Consider the following 21,869-nt stretch of genomic DNA (forward strand, 5'->3'; position numbering starts at 1 on the left):
ACTATTCTTTGTTTATTTGACGAGTTTTATATTTTGTATTTGTATTTCTTGTGATGTAATTGAATGTGTGAACGTAGTAAACTTCTAGTCAAAAGGGAAAGTAATTTGCTTTACATGTACCCTCCCATACCCACCGCCCCATTTATGGGGCGGCACTTTCCTCACGACTGGAATAGGAAACAATTTATTTTTCATTTTTTACAACATCAGTGCATCCATTTGACCATTTTATGTGAAGATGGAAGATGTTCAAAACGAAAAAAAAAGTTGGGCATATATGGGATGGTAAGTTTGGCATGGAGTGTTAGTAAAGTACCTTCACATTGGACAAAATTGCACCTAGCCATAAGCGAGAAAACTGGAAGGATTGCAACAACTATCGAGGTATTTCATTATTCAGAATAGGCATCTTGGAAGGGAGGAAGCGATCAGTGGTGAAGAGGAAGTTGGGTGAAAACCAGTTTGGTTTCAAACAACAGAGGAGCTGTCAGGATCAGATTTTCAGTACGCGGCAGGTAATTGAAAAATGCTATGAGAGTAATAGACAGTTATGTTAATGTTTCGTGGATCTAGAGAAAGCATATGACAAGTAGCGAGGGAAAAGATGTTCGCCGTCCTGGGGTTAAAGGCAGATTATTAAAATCAATCAAAAGCTTTTATGTTGACAATTGGGCTGCAGTGAGAATTGACAACAGAATGAATTCTTGGTTCAAAGTACTTACAGGGGTAAGAGAAGGCTGTAATATTTCACCTTTGTTGTTCGTAGTTTACAAGAATCATCTGCTGCAAGGTATAAAATGTCAGGGAGGGATTCAGTCTGCCCTATGACGCGACTTGGTCTTAATGACAGACTGTGCCGAAATCCTGCAGTCTAATATCTTGGAACTTGAAAATAGGTGTAATGAGTATGGTATGGTATCGAAGACTAAATTGATGTCTCAAGGTACGAAATCCAAGAGAACTGAATGCCAGATTGGGAATACAAAGCTGGAACAGGTAGATAATTTCTAGTATATAGTACGTGAGTTCTCTTAGTATGGTAGTATAGTAAGTGAGATTCAGTCAAGATGCAATAAAGCTAATGCAGTGAGCTCGCATTTGCGATGAACAGTAGTTTTAAGAAGGAAGTCAGTTCCCGGACTAGACTATCTTTACATCGGTCTGTTTTCAAACCAACTTTGCTTTATTGCAGTGAAAGCTGGGTGGACTCAGCATATCGTATTCATAAGCTAAAAATAACGAACATGAAAGTAGCGAGAATGATTGCTGGTACAAACAGGTGAGAACAATCACAGGAGGGTACTCGGCATGAGGAGATAAAGGCTAAGTTAGGAACGTACCCGATGGATGAAGCTGTACGAATAAACCGGCTTCGGTGGTGCGGTCACGTGAGGCGAATGGAGGAGGATAGGTTACCTAGGAAAATAATGGGCTGTGTTATGGAGGGTAGGAGAAGTAGAGAGAGACCAAGGTGACATTGGTTAGACTCCGTTTCTAACGATTTAAAAATGATATTGAATGGCTAAGGGAGGGCACAACACCATTTACGAATGAAGGATTATGGGGACGATTAGTAAATTCACAGAGGCTCGCAGACTGTACGCTGAAAGGCATAACAGTCCATAATGAAGATGTATATGTATGTATTATGATACACTTCTTTGCCAGTCTTTGAATTCAGTATTAATGTCTACCTTCTGTCTGTCTGCATGCGTTGCTTCGACGTCTTACTGACTTCTGAAAAAGCTTTGACATTACTAATGAAGTTCGTATTGTGTGATAGGCTTCACAAACCCAGAGGGATAATGTAGCGTTGCTCAATTCAGCCAGGTAACACACAATATGTAATACATCCGTGTCTTGGATTCAGTTCCATCCAATGAATATACACCAGACACTAAATGCATACTAGGTAAACTGTTCACTCAGAAATTTGAACCATCCCCAGGCCCATACTGAATGGCTTATTTTTCTTTCCTACATATGAGGAACTTATTTCTGAAATTTTGTCCCATTTTTTGTTACATTCTGCATATGTGATGTTGGAAAATGAAAACGAAAATTTGTGGGAAAACAAAATTTGGAACCAGATTGTTACGAATTATACGCTTTATAAGAATATAACAAATGTCAATTTAAAAATTCGACCAAATGTCCCTTTTCATTTTGTGGTATCACAAGTTTGTAGGCACGAAATAATCCATCTGTAGATAAGGCCAAATTAATACATCCTGCTTTCGTAAGAGCCCACTAAAATGAAGCATATTATGGTGATCACGAGGCTCCTAGCCGATTCTGGTGGCGATTCTACTTACTTTTGCCGGGCTCCTCACATCTTTCCTACCTGATCTCCATTGCTGAAGGATTATTCACTTCTGAAACCGACGGCATAAGGTTTGCGAAGCCGGGAAATTCCGTCACCTATACATTCTTGGTGGCCCTCCCGCTTTTTTCCCGTTCGACACTCATTTTTCAAGGGTTCGGATATTTACATTATGTCTTCTGATTAGCTCACATCCGGGAGATAGTGGGTTCGAACCCCACTGTCGGCAGTCTTGAAGATGGTTTTCCGTGGTTTTCCATTTTCACACCAGGCAAGTACTGGGGATGTATCTTAATCAAGACCACGGTAGGTTCTTTACCATTCCTATCCCTTTTCTTTCCGATCGTCGCTATTAGACCTATCTATGTCGGTTCGACGTAATGCAGATTGTAAGTAAGTACTTGGACACGTATCTGTTCATTTTTATGTTTGAAGGATATCATTTTTCCCGTAGCTGTGGCCTCCTCTTGTTTCTGGTCAGCCTTTACATAATATCATACTAGATTGTGAAGGAATTTTGAGAAGAACTACATAAACTGTAAGTATGTTTCATGTTAGTCTGTGGATACAATTATTGTAACGCAATTCATTCTAGAATCTTCACCAGTGGAAACTAGGATAAGCCGCTGTTTTCACAGACTTACTTCCACGAAGCCATAGGATTAATTCTCGCTCACTAATTACGTGACTGAATGCCTTTGCAGAGTTATGTTTCAAGAAGAAAACATTTTCAGAGTGAGCCCTTCCCGCATCCAGGTACGACACAGCTATCACTTCCCCACAGTCAGATGCAATCTCAGGATATCTCATCAAATAAGAAAAATATTAAATTTTTCTGTAGGTTAGGCTTTACGTGAATTCCGAGAAAGATGTAGCGACCGTACGCGATATTCACCCGTGAATGTCTCCATCATATCGCATAAAATTGTAAATAAAATTGCAAATACATAACGCAAAACACATGAAAATCACCTTACAAACTAAGTCAATCTACTAACTACTACTATAAATTATAACTCGCTGAATTATAAAATAATGAAGAAATATATTTTTTAAATTAAGAAAACCTCAAAGAAATGAGAACTAGTATCATTATGAACTTCCACAATTGTTGTTCAAAATTAATAAATCGTGAAATTCAATATTTAACTCAGCGCTGGCTTATTAATAAAATAACATGATATTATGTATCCTGAAATGAAATCAAATTATCCATAATCATCCTTGAAAAAATTAAATTAGTCATTCACATGCATCAGTGTGACACAATTACGTTAGCATTAGGAAAATTTGGAATTCCTCCTCATAATTTATACACCTTTAATTCATGAAATCTGAATTCGTTAATGTAGAATATCATTCTGAAGAACTGTATTATGACGACTGACGTGCTAAGGTTTCCATCCTACTGCCTCTTAAATCACGGCTCCTAATCTACTTTCTTATTTAAAATTCAACATGAATTATAAAACAGCATTCAAAATATAAAATAATCTGTCTCACTATTCTATCTACATAATTCTTAATATATTGCAATTCGGCTCGATATGCATGTATTCGTTAAGTTCATTTTAAACTAGCAAGATACCCGTGCTTCGCTACGGTATTATACTGAAATTTATAATTGAATGCTAATTGTTTTAGATATATAATCCGCCGAAATTCGCGATCTGACTCGTTTTCTGCGAGAATCCGCCAAAATTCGCGATCTGACTCGTTTTCTAATAGATTACGGTATGTTTCCTCACATTTTTCAATCTTTCTTTCCAGCAATCGATTTCGTACTTCCCGGGCTAGGTCCAGATATTCCACCCCGTCAGTTGGGTCCCTAAATCTTTGCCATCTTTTCCTATAAGCGTTTTTAATATGGATCAAATCCTTCAGGAGATCCGGCGTGGTGTCGTCTTAGGTGCCTTGGCGGTACTGAACCCGCGGCCGGACTGCATTCTTAGTCATTACCCGTCCAGGACCATTTTCCAGGGGGGTCCGCACATTTGACAACGGTCCAGAACATTATTATTATTATTATTATTATTATTATTATTATTATTATTATTATTATTATTATTATTATTATTAAAAGATGTTCTGAACCCCACAGCAAGCTGCAAAATCGCTACTTGGCGGTAAATTACATCTGCTGCCAGTGTCATTGTTACAATGTGACCAGCACCATCGTCGCGCGTAGGCAAGTGTGCGGGATTTCTGGCGATACCAATGACATACTTCCGTGCATTGTTGACCTTATTATAGAGGTGAACAATTTGACGGTCCATCTCATTCCTATCGTTTATTTTAAATGTGTTTAAATTTTTATTTACATGCCAGGAGGATCTACTGTAATCTAAGAACGTTCTCCGAAGGAAAAGATGGCTGTTGAAAACCAGCCCAGGAAAGATTAAAAATGATCGGTTCATGATCAGAATAAGTACATCGAAACTATATAGCCTGTTTCCAGTCATTCGACAGGGTCAGGAATGGAATGAATAAAGCCCCATCTAGCAGCGACAATAGGAATTGTGCCGGCTGCCGAAGCACACCTCTGGGACAATGATCGTTGAATGACAAATGAAATGAAATATTGGACAGTGTTGCTGGAATGAATGATGAGAGAGAAAATCGAAGTATCCGGAGAAAAACCTGTCCCGCCTCCGTTTTGTCCAGCACGAATGTCACATGGAGTGACCGGGATTTGAACCACGGAACCCAGCTGCGAGAGGCCGGCGCGCTGCCGCCTGAGCAACGGAGGCTCCTTAAGTACATTATGAACAGTAAAATCAATTGATCTCACCTCCTTTTACACCCCACCGCCGTTAAGTTTATTTACACCCCCCCCCCCCGCCAAAAAATAGAAGACGTGTTTCTTTATGTTTAAAAGATATTCCAAACACCAATGTTCACATCTGTTACATTCAGTTTTGAGATATAAGTATCCCCATAAAAATAATTCACTTTATTTTCACTTCCTTTCACACTCCCCTCCCCCCCCCACCCCGTAAGTGAATTTTCCGGCAAAATATACTTGTTTCCTTAATAGTAAAGGATCTTCTAAATAGTAATTATCACGACTCTAACTTCTTCAGTTTTTGATTTATGTGTCTTCATGAAAGGAATTCAACTCCTTTTCACTTCCGCCCCCCAAACGCGTTTTTCTTTGTTTACAGAGATTCAAATACCAATTTTCACGTCCGTAACAACTTTAGTTTCTATTAGATGTATGTATTCTCATACAATTAATTCAATTAATTTTTCAATTCTTTCACCCACCCCCCCACCACCCTTCATTGGATTTTCCGAGAATACGTGTTTCTTTACTTTTAAAGCAGATTCCAAAGCAGATTTCACGTCTGTAATATCTTCATTTTTGAGATATCAGTAGCCTAATTAAAAGAATTCAACACCATTTTCAGTCACTTTTACCCCCCCCCCTTCCACCCAAGTGGTATTTCCGAAAGCTGAAAATACACGTTTCTTTATTTTTAATAGAGATAAAAATACCATTTTTCACTTCTGTAACATGTTAAGTTTTTGAGATATACTGTAGAAATTCGCTTTTTAAAATTTCACCCCTTTTTATTTCCCCTTACGTGGAGTTTCCGAAAACAAATCACCTATCTTTCTTTACATTTACAGGAGATTCCAAATACCCACTTTTTACGTCTATAACATTTTACGTTTCTCAGATATTCTGTAGATATAGTCTTTCAAAAAATTCACCCCAGTTTGTCACTCCTGTTTAACCCCCATTAATTGGATTTTCCAAAAACAAAAAAATACGTGTTTCCTTATTTTTAAAGGAGCTCCCATATACAAATTTTCAGTTCCGTAATATTTTCAGTTTCTGAGATATATGTATCCTCATTAAAGGCATTCATCCCATTATTCACCCATTTACACCCCTCCTATTGGGATTTAAAGAAAGCAAAAAATACGTGTTCTTGTATTTTTAAGGAAGATTCTAAATACCATTTTTTTACATCTGTAAACTTTTAAAGTTTTAAGATGTAGACACACTCATTTTAAAAATTCACCCCCCTTTTCACCCTCCATTATTTGGATTTTCCAAAATCAAAAAATACCTGTTTCTTTATTTTTAAAGTAAATCCCAAATACCAATTTTCAGGTCTGTAATATCTTCAGGTTCTGAAATATAAGTAGCCTCATTAAAGGCATTCAACCGCTTTTTCACCCTTTTCCACCCTTCCAATTGAGATTTTCCGAAAACAAAAAATACGTGTTTCTTTATTTTTAAAGGAGATTCTAAATGCCAATTTTTACATCTTTAAACTTTAAAAGTTTTGAGATATAGATAGACTCATTTTAAAAATTCACCCCTTTTTCACACCCCCCATTAATTGGATTTTCCAAAAACAAAAAATATGTATTTCTTTATTTTTAAAGGAGATCCTAAACACCAATTTTCAGGTCTGTAATATCTTCAGTTTCTGAGATATAAGTATCCTCATGAAAGTCATTCAACCACGTTTTCACCCCTTTTCACCCCTCCTATTGGGATTTTCCGAAAACAAAAAAATACGTGTTTCTTTGTTTTTAATGAAGATTCTAAGTACCAATTTTTACATCTGTAAACTTTAAGAGTTTTGAGATATAGATGCACCCATTTTAAAAATTCACCCCCTTTTCACCCTCCCATTAATTGGATTTCCCCCAAACAAAAAAATACGTGTTTCTTTATTTTTAAAAGAGATCAAAAGTACCAATTTTCATGTCTGTAATATCTTCAGTTTCTGAGATATAAGTACCGGTATCCCGATTAAAGGCATTCAACCCCTTTTTCACCCTTTTGTGCCCCTCCTATTGGGATTGTCTCAAAACAAAAAAATACGTGTTTCCTTATTTTTAAAGAAGATTCTAAATACCAATTTTCACATCTGTAAACTTTTAAAGTTTTGAGATATAGACACACTCATTTTAAAATTTCACCCCCCTTTTCACCCCCTTAGCGACGGAATATCCAAAAATCCTCTCTTAGCGAGCACCTACATCTTAATATGAATATATCTCCAAAATTTCATTTCTTTATGTCCAGTAGTTTTGGCTCGGCGATGATGAATCAGTCAGTCAGTCAGTCAGTCAGTCAGGACAAGCTACTTTATATATATAGATATATCGCGTGTGCAAGTAATTCAACAAGTATCTGCGGTATGATATCTCGGTACTATGTTTATACGTCGGCTCCACTATGTATATCGTCTTGCCTACCTCACATTTCACCCATTTTGAGAATACGTCACAAAGCTCATATATCTATCTATTAACAACTGTATTTGTTACTACATCACCTCTCAAATCTCAACTATATATGAATATTCACCATCCATACCTTATTTCAAGTTACTCCCGCGGTGTATTTCTTTTCCAGTACTTGCATCGTCTAACTGATTCAATACCATTCATATTTAACGTCTATCATCTATAAATATAAAATAATAGTTTTGTCTGTGCATTGCTCAGAATTTTAAAAGAATGGTATTTTTGTATCGGTCATGTCCATAGTAACAAGGAAATGCACTTTTTACTTTTCCGTAATTTCTGTCTGTCTGTCTGTCTGTCTGTCTGTCTGTCTGTCTGTCTGTCTGTCTGTCTGTCTGTCTGTCTGTCTGTCTGTCTGTCTGTCTGTCTGTCTGTACACGCATCACGAGAAAACGGCTGAAGAGAATTTAATGAAAATCAGTATGTGAAGACAGAGGATGAGCCGCTACAATGTAGGCTATAAATAATTTTACTCACGCTGAGTGAAATGGTAGTTTACGGGAAGGCCTAACATTTAATTCTCAAATATTTATATTATTAGTGGCCCTAACGATAAATATTACATAACTAAAGTCATATAGAATTAAATTTCCGATCATTTATGTCATACATTGTTACCGTACTGGCTTTGATAACACAGATATTCATGAATTTGTATTTTTGTTGCCAAGTCCATATCAACGCCGAGCCACGAGAAAATTGGTTAACAGAATTTAATGAAAGTCAGTATATAGAGTGGCCACGAGAAAATTGGTTAACAGAATTTAATGAAAGTCAGTATATAGAGTGGGGAAATAAGAAACTACAGACTAAGTTATAAACAATTTTATTCGCCCTGTGTGAAATGGTAGTTTAGGTGAAGGCGCCTAAAATTTAATTTTTAAATAGGTCTACCTATGTTATTGGTCCTATCGAAAAGTACTACATAACAAAAGTTACAGAGAGTACAATTTCCGACCATTTACATTTTATTCAGTTTTACCGTACCGACTATGATAAGAGTGGTATTTCAGAGTCGGAAAAAAAATGTGAAGGCCTACAATATTGAAAGCGCATAACATTGATCAACAATAACATTACATTGACCATTGTTTGTGGTGATGTTCTTTGTCTCTTATGCTGCCGCTCAACTCGGATAGATGGAATTACTGCTGCGTACCGAGTATAACAGTCTGACTGAATACTGGCGGGAAATAGCTGGGGAGTTAGAGAACTTTCTTCTTTAGCATGTCATTCCTCTGGTTCATACATTTTCTGATACCGTTCTGCTGGTACGTAACTCACTGGTTCATGATAGTATTCCAGCTATTCGATCCCTACTCTGACGTGCTGTTTTGAATGAGCAGTGTGCACTCTTAAGGCAAAGGCTCATTTAGTAGTAGTAGTAGTAGTAGTAGTAGTAGTAGTAGTAGTAGTAGTCTGGTCTAGAATTACAATTTAGGCATATTCCAAATTATAGCACCACTATTCACTAAATAACTCAAAATTCAATCCTGAAAAGAGACGTTTCTTAAAAAGAGCTCCTTCCTCTTCACTTTCATTAAATTCTGCATTCATTTTATTCTAAATTAGCAGTGAAGAGGGGGGGGTGGGGTTCTCCTCTGGTTTGGAGAAAAAAATTGCCTCCAAGTTAGATGGATTTTCCGCCGTCAGTGTAGTGAATTGAGATTTTCCGTCTCATCGAGTACTCCTAGGAAACAGATTTGTAAAAGGGCATAGTTTTTGCCTGGGACTCTTCACTATTCGACACCCTCCCTCCGAAAATAGGACTAAGAATGTTCACGGATCACGACTGTCTGCGGCCTGGTCATTCCAGCTCTGGAACTTCGGACTGTTAGATCGGCAGCGTAGTGCTGTTCGTTAAAAGTGAGCAAATGTGTGGTTTTTCAGTTGATCGAGTATTTCATGTGAAATCATTGCTTTAACTCGCGCCATTCCTACTGACGTCATTGTAATGCCCTACGTTCATTTCAGTCGGAAAAACCACTAAGACAGTCTTTCTGAGGATGTAAAAAGGCAGATTAAGAGTGAGCGTCTGCCATTATAATGAAAACTCCCCAACCTGATTGTTTATGATGGTAGGCAAGCGGGCCTGCCGTTACAATGAAAATTCCCTAACGCAGTCTTCATATGAGAAAAGACGTTTGGTGATTTCTCCGTCGCGTTTCTAGGGTAACAGTAAGAGCTATGCAATTTAATAAAGTCTTACTCACCACGTGTACGCTACCTAACTTACAATTCTGTACACAATGTAGAATTTCGTAGCGAAACACGGCTACATCAGCTAGTCCATAAATATGTCTCATAATTACAGCGACGCACATTATCATACTCAAATCAACTCATATAACTTCTTATTACCTTCTACAACCTTCAATTAATTCCACCTCAACTTTCTCAATATCTATTCTCATCACTCATAACCTTCTCCATATTATTTGCAACTACTGAGACATAACATTCTTCTGTACGTAAATACTCATTTACATTGATCAATTCTCTTCCAAAAATTACGATGCATAACCTTAAAAACCGCATTTGTGCATTTAACAACATTATTTTACAAGGAATAACTCGACTCTATCTAATCACTTCTCATACGCGATCCACTTGTGACGTAATCTTTGACTGAATGGCTTCGCGAGATTCATAGATATTATTCATCATATGACAATCTTTGCAATCAGCTGTTATATTACTTTTCTTCCAAATCGTACTCTAGACTATCTCGTTGAATCACCCGTTCATACATAGTCATACTTCACGAGATATCTATCTAATTCTACACTGTCTTAATATAACATTAGCAGCTTAAATGTAACGCACTTTACTTCACTGTTTCACTTGCACACTTAAATATTTCACACATAGAATATTATATTCTAACGCATATGCCAAACTAAACTAAGAATTATGTTGCTTAGTGTAAACACTTAGCTCGTCTTTCATCATATCAGCCGTCAGTTTCTCTTCTTCTGCTCGTCACATCGCTGGTTCATTGGCCATGGTTCGAGGTTCGGCTGGACTCCTCCTCTCATCTCCGGTAGGTTCAGCTGTTCGGATGATATCTCCCTCCTGGTTGGTCAATCTGGATGCTTAGCAGATCAACTTCTTTTTGGATTAACTGCCAATAAGATCAAACATTTCCGAGAAGTAAATATTCATTTTGGTTTCTTGTTAGAATAATATTTCTTTTAGACTATTCTTCTAGTTTTCCTTTGTGTTATAATCGACCAGTTCTCTAAGTCCGTGTAAGATATTTTATTTTGTCTTGTGAAAATCTTCAATTATAAATTATTAATTTTCTAAAATATTACTCCTTCCTCGACTTTTTTAAAAATGGAATAATTCTCTCCTATCCTTTCCTCTTCTTGCGGCTTCCAATTTATATTTTCCGAAGTACCGCTGATCTTGCGCCTCGGCTCTATCAGTATACGTATTTAAATAAATTCTCGTATATTTCGCTGTAATTATATCCTCCACAGTGTTTTTACAGGTTGTTTTGCCGTCTTCTTCTCAATTATGATAGCTTTTCCTCAGGATTTCTGCCATAATTTTGACAATCTCCTTACTTTTACAGAACAACAGCAATTCACTTCTTGTCCTCTCGAGTTCAGTTCTTCAAGTAAGTTTTTCAATAATATATTCTATTTTACTTGTTTTTTTAAACAATTCGCTTGACCTTGCTCTGTTTTGCACCGCCTTTGAAATATAGTCGTTCCAAGTAACTCATGGCCCCCTATTGTATCTAAATGTTAAGACTTCGTTGTATACTCTCTTTAGTTTGAGTGGACTAGACCTTTCCTGGGCGCCATTTTGGAACACGTCCGAAAATGCAACGGGCACAAGAGTAAGTGTACATAGTTCTGATAGTGAGTAATATAGGCCATATTTGGATACTTCAGTCTAAGCGACACATGTACAAGAAAGAAAAGAACTCATGCACTTGAAGAAACTTTCAGTGGATTTGGGTACACTTATTGCAACCTCGATTAATTTATTGTGGCAAGATAAAGATGAAATTCATGAGAATATTTCAGTTAGCTATTAGCTATCACTCGAAAAATTACTTCGAAGAATTTTGGTACCGAAGTGAAGTAAAAGTAGACGCAAAGGATATAGGAAGGTGAATTAGCCTATATGTCTCGAATTCATTGTGTTCTTGAGGTTCGAGGTTAATAAATAAATTAATTAATCGATTATCAGTTTCAACTACAGCCGAAATCGGTTATAACGAGCCCGAAGGGACCGCCAATCAAGATTATTATAGGTGATAGATGTACAAAACGGTTTTTACTTTTTGATTAAAAATATCATATCTGTAACTTTCAGACTGCACACTTACACGGTTAATAAACAGAGTTAAGTTGACATGTACCGGTAACTGAAATAAGTAGGCCTACTGTATTTACACTACAGTATTAGTGGAGTGGAACTGCGAAGAACTTCATTGGCTTTCGCTTGAAGAGTAGGTCAAATGATCGGCATATTACTTGTTTCTTTCTGCTTAAACTATCTAAGTAAAAATCCTTCAATACTTTGTGCTCAGATGATATTGCGCCCTTGATTTTTAAACATTTTTTCTTAGAAAAGGCACTGTACTTTCTCTCTGCCCTTCCAAATTGTAGAAACCATTCAGTGTAATACACCCACTTTTTTCCGATGCTGACATTTTTTTCACCAATTTATAGTCGCCGTATTGTGTGTGGCTTTTATTCAGTATTAGACACTTGCCTTTTCTTTTGCGACATCTTCACAGCGACCGTTGACTATTTCAAAGACAGATTTGAAATCTGCAATAATAAGTGCTGCACTGTTGTCAGCAATCCCCAAATACGTAACAAAAAATCACCATTGAACGTTATAGCCGATACATTTATCCGAAAATGTGATCAAAATACGCCGTTTTATTTGATATGTCGTAGTAATCGAGTTTTGAAATACAGGATATAGGATTTAGACGGGACTGTTAGATTTCTCCGTTATATCCAGTACGTTGTTAAAAGCGATGACACAATATACGGCTGTGGCTGTAATTGTCCAGTTGTAGTTTACGGATGTGAAAACTGCAATTCCCCAACATGCCTAAAACCTATGCATCAAGCGGTTCCCTCACAACCAGCTACAAGACCGTAGCCAACTTAATATAACAATCAATTAATACAATATATATCGATAATAACAATTCTTTACTTTCATGATGTTAGTTAGGTGGCCTGTCCCATTTTATCCTCCTGTATTTGATCTAACTACCATCCTTCCAAGCATACATAAGCTGTATATGGCTTGGAAAAGTTCGTCACGTCGTGTGAATAATATTTTGTTTCATTCCTGAAACCGAGAAGCTATTTCTGTACGAGGTGCATATTTGTGTGAGAGTGACACGCGGCTGGTAAATGAAGATTGATGGGCACAAACAGATGACAGGTTAAAGTTAAGCATGTTTCCTTATGTTACGATTATAAAATGAATAAGAGCATGTCAGTAATTCCGTCTGTGACGAAGGATGTCACCTAACACTCTATCAATCCACTTCCCATTAGTTACAGGACCACAACACTGCGTACTAAATATTACGGAATCATTATTTTGACTAAGAAAATTACTACTACTACTACTACTATTACTACTACTACTACTACTACTACTACTACTACTATTCTTGGCCCCTTCTCAATTATCTAACATAAGTACTGAAATTGATTTAGCCTAGTTTTATGGCCTGGTGCCTTTGCTGACGCCAAGTCTATGTAGAGGGATGCATTCAGTACTGCTTATTTCTGTGGTGGTTTTTAGTGTAATGTATTGTACAGTATTTGACTGAAGTTATGAAGAAAGAACACAAACACCCAGCCCCAAGCAAGAGGAATTAACCAAATAGCCTAAAAATCATCGACCCAGTCGGGATTAGAACCCAGATCCTTTCAAACTGAAGCTCACTTCACAGACCTTTCAGTCAAGGAGCAGGGAATTAATAATAATAATAATAATAATAATAATAATACAATAAGGGATATCTAAAAATGTGATCAACGTTTTTGAGTGGTGAATTATTATTATTATTATTATTATTATTATTATTATTATTATTATTATTATTATTATTATTATTATTATTATTATTATTATTATTAATGACCTCCTTGCGTAGAGGGATGGGCATTGGATTATTAAAGGAATAAATGTACTGTATACATAAAAGAGGGCTTCGCTGCAATAGGGATGTTTGGGAGGTGTCGGGTGAAATGTATGAATACCTCAATTCCAAGTGCGTGCGAAGGTTTCCTCTGTGTGGAATGGAGAGTATATACACGTCATGGCCTGTCCATATGGATCGAGCTAGGTACCGGGAGGAGCAGTTGTCGTATGAAGCCAGTCGTGCACTCACACCGGTTCAAGAAGGCTACTCGTAGAGGTACACACATGCACAGAAATGATAACACATTGCTGCAGGTAGACAACCTGCTACAAGATTGTTGTGATTGAACTGGGCACAGTGGTGGATGTATAGCAATGCACACACTGTACCTTGAGCACTACCCCTTCACTCCCTTCCCCTCCTTTTCGGTACTGGAGTTGCCTTAACACTACCCCTTCACTCCCTCCCCTCCTTTTCAGTACTGGAGTGGGGCAGTGTTGGTTGTTTTTGTCGGAGCACCATATCTGTGAATGCGTGTACGTTGCTAGAGCACTGGAGAGTGTTCAGAATACGATTGAGTATTTATGGAACCTTTTCCAAAGGACAGGAAATGTTGACATGTCCCCTGATACAGGCCGACAAAGGAAAAAGAAATACAGTGTAATTTTTTTGTACGTCTACAAGCTCCTCGAAATCAGCAACTAACAGAATGAACACCACAGACTGACCTACAGAAGGCCTCTGCAATACGAATTAGTGACCAAACGATCAGAAACATGCTTCGAGAGAGGCCAGTTTAAGACCCACACGACCACTCAAGTACCTGAACCGAGTAGACGACACTGTGGAACGACTCTGTAGTTTACCAGAGGTATTCTGTACAGGCATCTATGACACTGGCGTCCTGTACTGTTCTCAGATGGGTCCCTTTTCGCGTTATATGGGTCAGATAGCCGTCTAGGAGTCTGGAGAAGACGTGGGGAGAGATTTCATCTGACAAGGAGAAGGTCAGTATTATTAATAATACCTATTTCAAAGAAATTTGTCACATTTTTAGATGCTTCTAACTAGATCGAACGAGTGCATAGTGGGATGAACATTGGACTGTTACGGATCTGTTACAGTGTGGACAGGCATACGTCGTCACACGAAAACCTTCCGATGATTTGCTATGCATTCTTAACTATTCTATGGTAAATTCACGAGAACGTACAACTACATATGATTCCTTACGGGAAGCAATTTGGAGGAAACGCGGTATTCATGCATGGTTATGTTAGAGTCCATGATGCCAACAACGCTCGGAGATTCGTATAACAGCACCACGTGGCCATCCAGAAGTCGTGAATTCAGTCGGATCGAACAAATCTGGTACTCCGAGCGTGAAATACAACATCCCAAATACTACAACCCCTTTAAGACGACAGAGTGAGGATATCTGCCTCAACTGAACATGCGGCGCCTTGTTAGGCGTTGTGAAACTGATATCCTTCCTTTTTAAAACGCTTAACTACCGCGTAAGAGTTTTGGTGTATGGCCTGGGACCTCTTTGTTTATAACACGCTGTGCAATGATGTCATGCATAGAACGTCTCGAGAACATTTTACATTTCAAGTCTTAGTTTTTGCAAAAGATCCTTTCCATTGCGTGGCTGTTTTCATTTCCTTATGTATGCGTATCATGAAGGTATGAACACATAAAATAATGGACCGAATTTATCTACTGAGCAGTGAAATAGGCAATGTGAGTTAATCCTCAGTTGCTATTAACGTAGTTCCAAACGTTGCTGGAAAGGAAAAGATATACAAGAATGGTTAATCCACAATGGGATCAGATTATTTTTCTTTGGGAACTAAATTTTAACTTCTTTTTTTGCTAGTTGCTTTACGTCGCACCGACACAGATAGGTCTTATGGCGACGATGGGATGGGAAAGGGCTAGGAAAGGGAAGGAAGCGGCCGTGGCCTTAATTAAGGTACAGCCTCAGCATTTGTCTGGTGTGAAAATAGGAAACTACGGAAAACCATTTTCAGGGCTGCCGACAGTGGGGTTCGAACCTACTATCTCCCGAATACTGGATACTGGCCGCATTTAAGAGACTGCAGCTATCGAGCTCGGTATTTTAACTTCTACAAAGTGCTCTGCCTTTCAGTAACCGTTAAAATAATATGAGAATTAGGTGCATTTGCGAATGGATATAGGAAAGTAAACTCATGTCCTCACCCCGAGGTGGTGCAGCTCATTTCACGCACACCCCCAATGGAGGTAAACTGCATGTACCATTTCAACCACATGCCAGCCCTCCTGTCAGTTTTAAATTTTTGGCGAGACCGGGAGTGGAACCCGGCCCCCCGAGAACGGCAGCTAATAACACTATCCGTTACACTATGGAGGCGGACGCGACTGATATGCAATAATTAGATTACTCCTTACCGTTGTACCTCGTAGGTAAAATCCAATCTCACGTATATGGGTGGAGGTGAAGAGAGTAACGTGTCTGCCCTGTGGTGTATTTTACCGTGCCTGCCTCTAACCTGGAAGCTCAGGCTTATTTTTCCTGACTGTCAAAGAACACCTTGTGACATCAACTAGGGCAAAATATGTGGAATCTGTCAAGTATCTCATTGTCAGGTAATGAGGATGCAGTTCGAAAACTGTGAGAAAGATATCCTTCAAGTCTATGTTCCTCAAACAATGAATATTTACAAAGACATTTTGGAAGAAGTGGGAAACCAAATAGAAGATAGAGATGTAACAATTATGGGAGATTTTAATGCACACATCGGAAGATAGATTTATTTTTTGTTTTTAGAAATTGCTTTATGTCGCACCGACACAGAGAGGTCTTATAGCAACGATGGAATAGGAAAGGGCTAGGAGTGGGAAGGACGGGGCCGTGGACTTAATTAAGGTACATGCTTGTGTGAAAATGGGAAACCTCGGAAAACCACATTTAGGGCTACCGACAGTGGGGTTCAAACCCACCATCTCCCGAATGCAAGATCACTGCTGCGCTTCCCCAACCACATGGCCAACTCGCCCGGTGGAAGAGAGAAGCGAGGAAAAGAAGAAATCACATTTAAAACTTAAAATTTCGATCAGAATGTAAGTAGAATTTTCATAGAAAGTATTGCTTTATTATTATTCTACCGATTTTCCCACATCTGTGGGTTTGCAGGTGCGAACTATGTCGCGCATGTGAGTTTTGTCCTTTTTTACGGCCAGATGCTCTTCCTTACGCCAACCTCATGTGGAGGCATGTAATTGTGTGTTTCTGTGGTAGTTGATATTGTGGAGTGTTGTCTGAATATGAAGAGTGTTCGGACAAAGACAAATATCCAGTCTCCGAGACAGAATAATTAATCAGACGTGACTAAAAACTCCGACACAGCCTGGAATCAAACCCAGGACCCTCAGAACCGAAGGCTTGAATGTTGAACATTCAGCAAAGGAGACGGACAACGACACTCCTTTAAGGGGCATGTGTAAGTTTGTGCAATTTGATAACACACCACCTACATAAATATTTATAATTATATCCAAAAAATATTTTACCTTATGAGAATGGACTCTCGAAAAGAAAATACGTTTCTTTAAAAGTTTGGAGATGGTTAGATCTCTACTAATATTTCAACGGGAAAAAAAGTATTTTTGCAAGTCTTCCTTGTAGCTTTCAAACAATGAAAGAAGTGCACAGAGTTTGAATGTTCTAACTCGTCTGGTTCCTAGTAAATTGTACCTAAGGATTAGGATATGGCAGTTTCGGAAACGTAATTTTAACTGACAGTTGATGGGATGTCGCAGTGGTGTCGCCTTTCATAAATAGCCATTTAAAAGACACTTTTGTTGTCGAAACAAACACTTAATAAACATTTTTTGATTCAGGGATGGTTACGCTGTTCAAATAAGTGGAAAACAGAAATGAAAATATGTGATGACTCTTCACGTGGAAGTGACTGTAAGCCTCCGTTTATAATATTCAATCACAACGCTTATATTATTCCGCTATAATGCTGTTACTATAAGCAATATTCGGTTCATTTATCGTGTCTGCAGTCCGTTTACTTTACATAATAAGACAGGTGGGGGGGGGGATATGTTTTGGCTTCAGCTCAAATCACTCAAAGTTTGATACCAACTCCAGAACATCCGGTTCCAAGTTGAGAAACTACGCCATGTATTGCGGGCCAGTATTGACGAGGCGCCCAACCAGTCGGAGGGAGCAGGCTTAAAAATACGCACGCAACTGAGGAAAATAAGTACGTTTCCAAAAATATATAAAATAAGGCGTGACTAGTCTTAAGGAATATAATGGATAGGAAGAGCACTGGGACATACGAGGTTTTAGAATAAAGCCATCGATATTTCCTTTTTCTAGTCGAACTTCACTATCACTTTAATATGTTTTTATAGTTATTGTTGTTTAAAGGGACACGATAATGATGATCAAATATTCAGTGTTAATTTGTTTAATAATCTTCGCTTCCTTTTAAATTTTCATCCTGTCGTTTTAGTACTGCTGATTAGACGGTGTAGAAATCTTCATGTTCGATTGAACGTGAAGAGTTTTAAATTCGAGTCTGAGTCCCGTGAGGACAATTGTGAAGATGGGAAACTGTTAGGGAAGGCAGTGAATGCTATTGTAAAATCCTCACAACACGTCTGAGTGTGTCCCTGTTCAGAATACTCGACACCCTAATCTGCAGGTCATCTGGCAATAATGCAATAATCTTAATAGGCCTATGGTAATTTTCCTCCATCTTCGGATTTCAATTCGATCACTGTTGCCTAATCCAAACGGGATTAAATCGCGGGCCCTACTGCAGCACTCAAGTTTGATACTTTCCTTCGACGCGAATGGAATCTTTTATTATTTTAATTTTTATTAATAACATTGAAGTACACTGACGCAAACATCCCAATACACAGCTTGTTCTACAAAACATTCCACGGAATACAGAATAAAACAGGAATGTTATCTTCGCGTCTGTTTAAGGGAGCCAAAGGAAAATCCGTCAAGGCCACGAATACTGGTGGAAGGGTAGAAGGTTAAAGTTAGAAGAAGCAAAGTGGTAAGGTCCACACACTTTGCTTCCAGAATGTGACGCATTTCTGTATTATTATTATTTCGGTATTTCCTTTTTCTAGTCGATCTTCGCTATCACTTTAATATGTTTTTATAGAAGTTATTGTTGTTTAAAGGGACACGATAATGATGATCTAATATTCCGTATCAATTTGGTTAATAATCTTCCCTTCCTTTTAAATTTTCATCCTGTCGTTTTAGTACTGCTGATTAGACGGTGTAGAAATACACATGTGCGATTGAACGTGAAGAGCTTTAAATTGAGTCTGAGTCCCGTGAAGACAATTGTGAAGATGGGAAGCCGTTAGGGAAAGCAGTTAATGCTATTGTAAAATCCTTAATAATAATAATAATAATAATAATAATAATAATAATAATAATAATAATAATAATAATAATAATAATAATAATAATAATAATAATATTAATAATAATAACAATAATAATAATAATAATAATAATGCTAGAGTAAACACTCAAGAAAGGGAGAAGAGAAAATTTTCTGCCGAACATGTCTGGTACTAAGTAGGCCGAGTACTTAATATAAATTAAATATGAATGTAATCGTGTCAGAAGATAATGCATAATAGGCAAGAAAAGTCAACGCAAAGCTAAACCATCTGCGTACAGGTTTATGAAGGCCCTTGGAGGAGTAACATAATGATATGTCCAACTAAATTTGTTATTGGATTTCATAGGCACCGGGATGCCGATTTTATTTCCACAGGAGTTATTTTACGTGCCGGCAAATCTACTGACACGAGGCTTGTGTGTTTGACTGAGGTGGAATCAAACCCACCAACAACAGTACACAAAGCATCAAATGTTTTTTTTTAAATATTATTAGTGTTTTAAGTCCCCCTAACTATTTTTACGGTTTTCGGAGACGCCGAGGTGCGGTAATTTTGTCCCACGGGATTTCTTTGACGTCCCAGTAAATCTACCGACTGGAGTTGAAAAACTTCAAATACTACCCGGCTGATCCGGGATCGAACCCGCCAACTTGAGCTCAGCTACCCAGCCAGACTAAAATACTCTTTTACTGGTGGACATTTTTTTTAGGACGGCCACTCAAAAATGGTTTTAAGCACTGTAAAGCGATTATTTATTTACTTTTACCAATAAGAAATGCACAGTACTCTATACTTTTAGACTTTATGGCGAAGAATTCAGACCACATCCTTTTATGTCACCCGAACACAAACGTACAGCATCGGCCAGGCGGTTCTCTCATCGCTCCACAGTATTTCCTTTTATTCATGTCCTTCCATTCTTTCCTTTTCATCTTCCATAATTATTTCTAGTCACTACTTCGTTTCATTTCCAATCCCTAAAAAATCTTGACCCATTCTCATGTCTCCATTTACACTTTGGGCCTTTCATTCCATATTCTTTCCTCCCCTTTTAGTTTTATTTCCTCTCCTTGCTGATAACAATGGCGAAAGGAGGGCGGAGAACAAATAAAAAAAGTAGCTCAAGGCTGAACCCTCTCTCAGTTATTTGTGCACCCATAAAACTGTGCGACTTCAAAACGCAGACGTAAGGGTTTTAGTGTTTTGTAGGATGCTTGTGGTTTTATTTCTGACCTTCACCTCATTTATGGAATGAAAGCGAGTTTCTGCCACCACTGATCGCAATGAAGTTGAGTTCTTTTCGATGTCAACTATGTAATTTCTTCTAAAACAGTTGCTACCCATATAAACTGAGGTCATAACAGGGATTCAACTGCACGAATACAATATGGAGCATGTAATAATATACACAAAGATTGTAGCCTATTTCCTTATTCCGTCAAGTTTAGCATAAGAACTTATCTCATTGTTTGTTCGGTTCGATTCCTGACTCCGTTACGAATTTAAGAGTGATTTGAAGGGCTGTCGATAATGGGGTTCGAACCTACTATCTCCCGAATACTGGATACTGGCCGCACTTAAGCGACCGCAGCTATCGAGCTCGGTGGTGAGTTAATCACAGTGATGCAGACATCACATCGACACAGCTTATCCGGCAAAAACACGCATTAAGTACATGGAACTGTTGATCAAGAAGTCTCACTTTCTTTATTCCAAACCTTTTCATTATGTTATTGTGTCTTTCAGGAATTTTAAAGCCCCTCCTAGGAGGTGAAGAAGTCTGAAATACCTGAATGACTTTGTGTTGAAACAGTTCTGAACTGTACATGATGGATGAACAATTAATCACCCGACTTAGTAGGCCTACATGTGGTCAGATATTCCAGATAACCACTGCAGGCGATCGAATATATGAGCCCTCTAGCTGCTTTTGGTGGACCACATCACCTTTTCCCCCTTTCCGTTCACAAGCTCTGACGTCATTTCGAAAACCTAGCTTAATTTCCCAAACTGAATCGCACTGCCTAATTGACTATCACATTATAATGGAAGAAACGTCGTGCCTTTTGTACATCACAAAACACACAGTGTAACCTGCTGTAAATTCCAATTCAGTGTTACTTTTGATATTTAAATCCCTATCCTGGATAAAACCAGCCCCGTGGTGTAGGGGTAGCGTGCCTGCCTCTCACCCGGAGTCCCCGGGTTCGATTCCCGGCCAGGTCAGGAATTTTACCTGGGCCTGAGGGCTGGTTCGAGGACCACTCAGCCTACGTGATTAGAATTGAGGAGCTGTCTGACGGTGAGATAGCGGCCTCAGTCTAGAAAGCCAAGAATAACGGCCGAGAGGATTCGTCGTGCTGACCACACGACACCTCGTAATCTGCAGGCCTTCGGGATGAGCAGCGATCGCTTGGTAGGCCAAGGCCCTACAAGGGCTGTAGTGCCATGGGGTTTGGTTTGGATCCTGGATAAATTTCAATGAAAATCTGTTTTCCATCGCGAGTCACTATTGACTAAACACACAGTCCTACTCTGTTGCGTTTAATGATAATGTAGCAGATAAAGTAGCGGTCCGCTCAGATTTTTCCATGAGAGACGATTTGTGACCGAGAAAGTGGAATGAGAAATATACCCAAGCTGTACTAAACGTTGACTAGCAGCACTTTATTCGAACTTTCTAAGTATCTGGTC

This window comes from Anabrus simplex, chromosome 4 (assembly GCF_040414725.1).
Source record: "Anabrus simplex isolate iqAnaSimp1 chromosome 4, ASM4041472v1, whole genome shotgun sequence".
Taxonomy (NCBI): domain Eukaryota; kingdom Metazoa; phylum Arthropoda; class Insecta; order Orthoptera; family Tettigoniidae; genus Anabrus; species Anabrus simplex.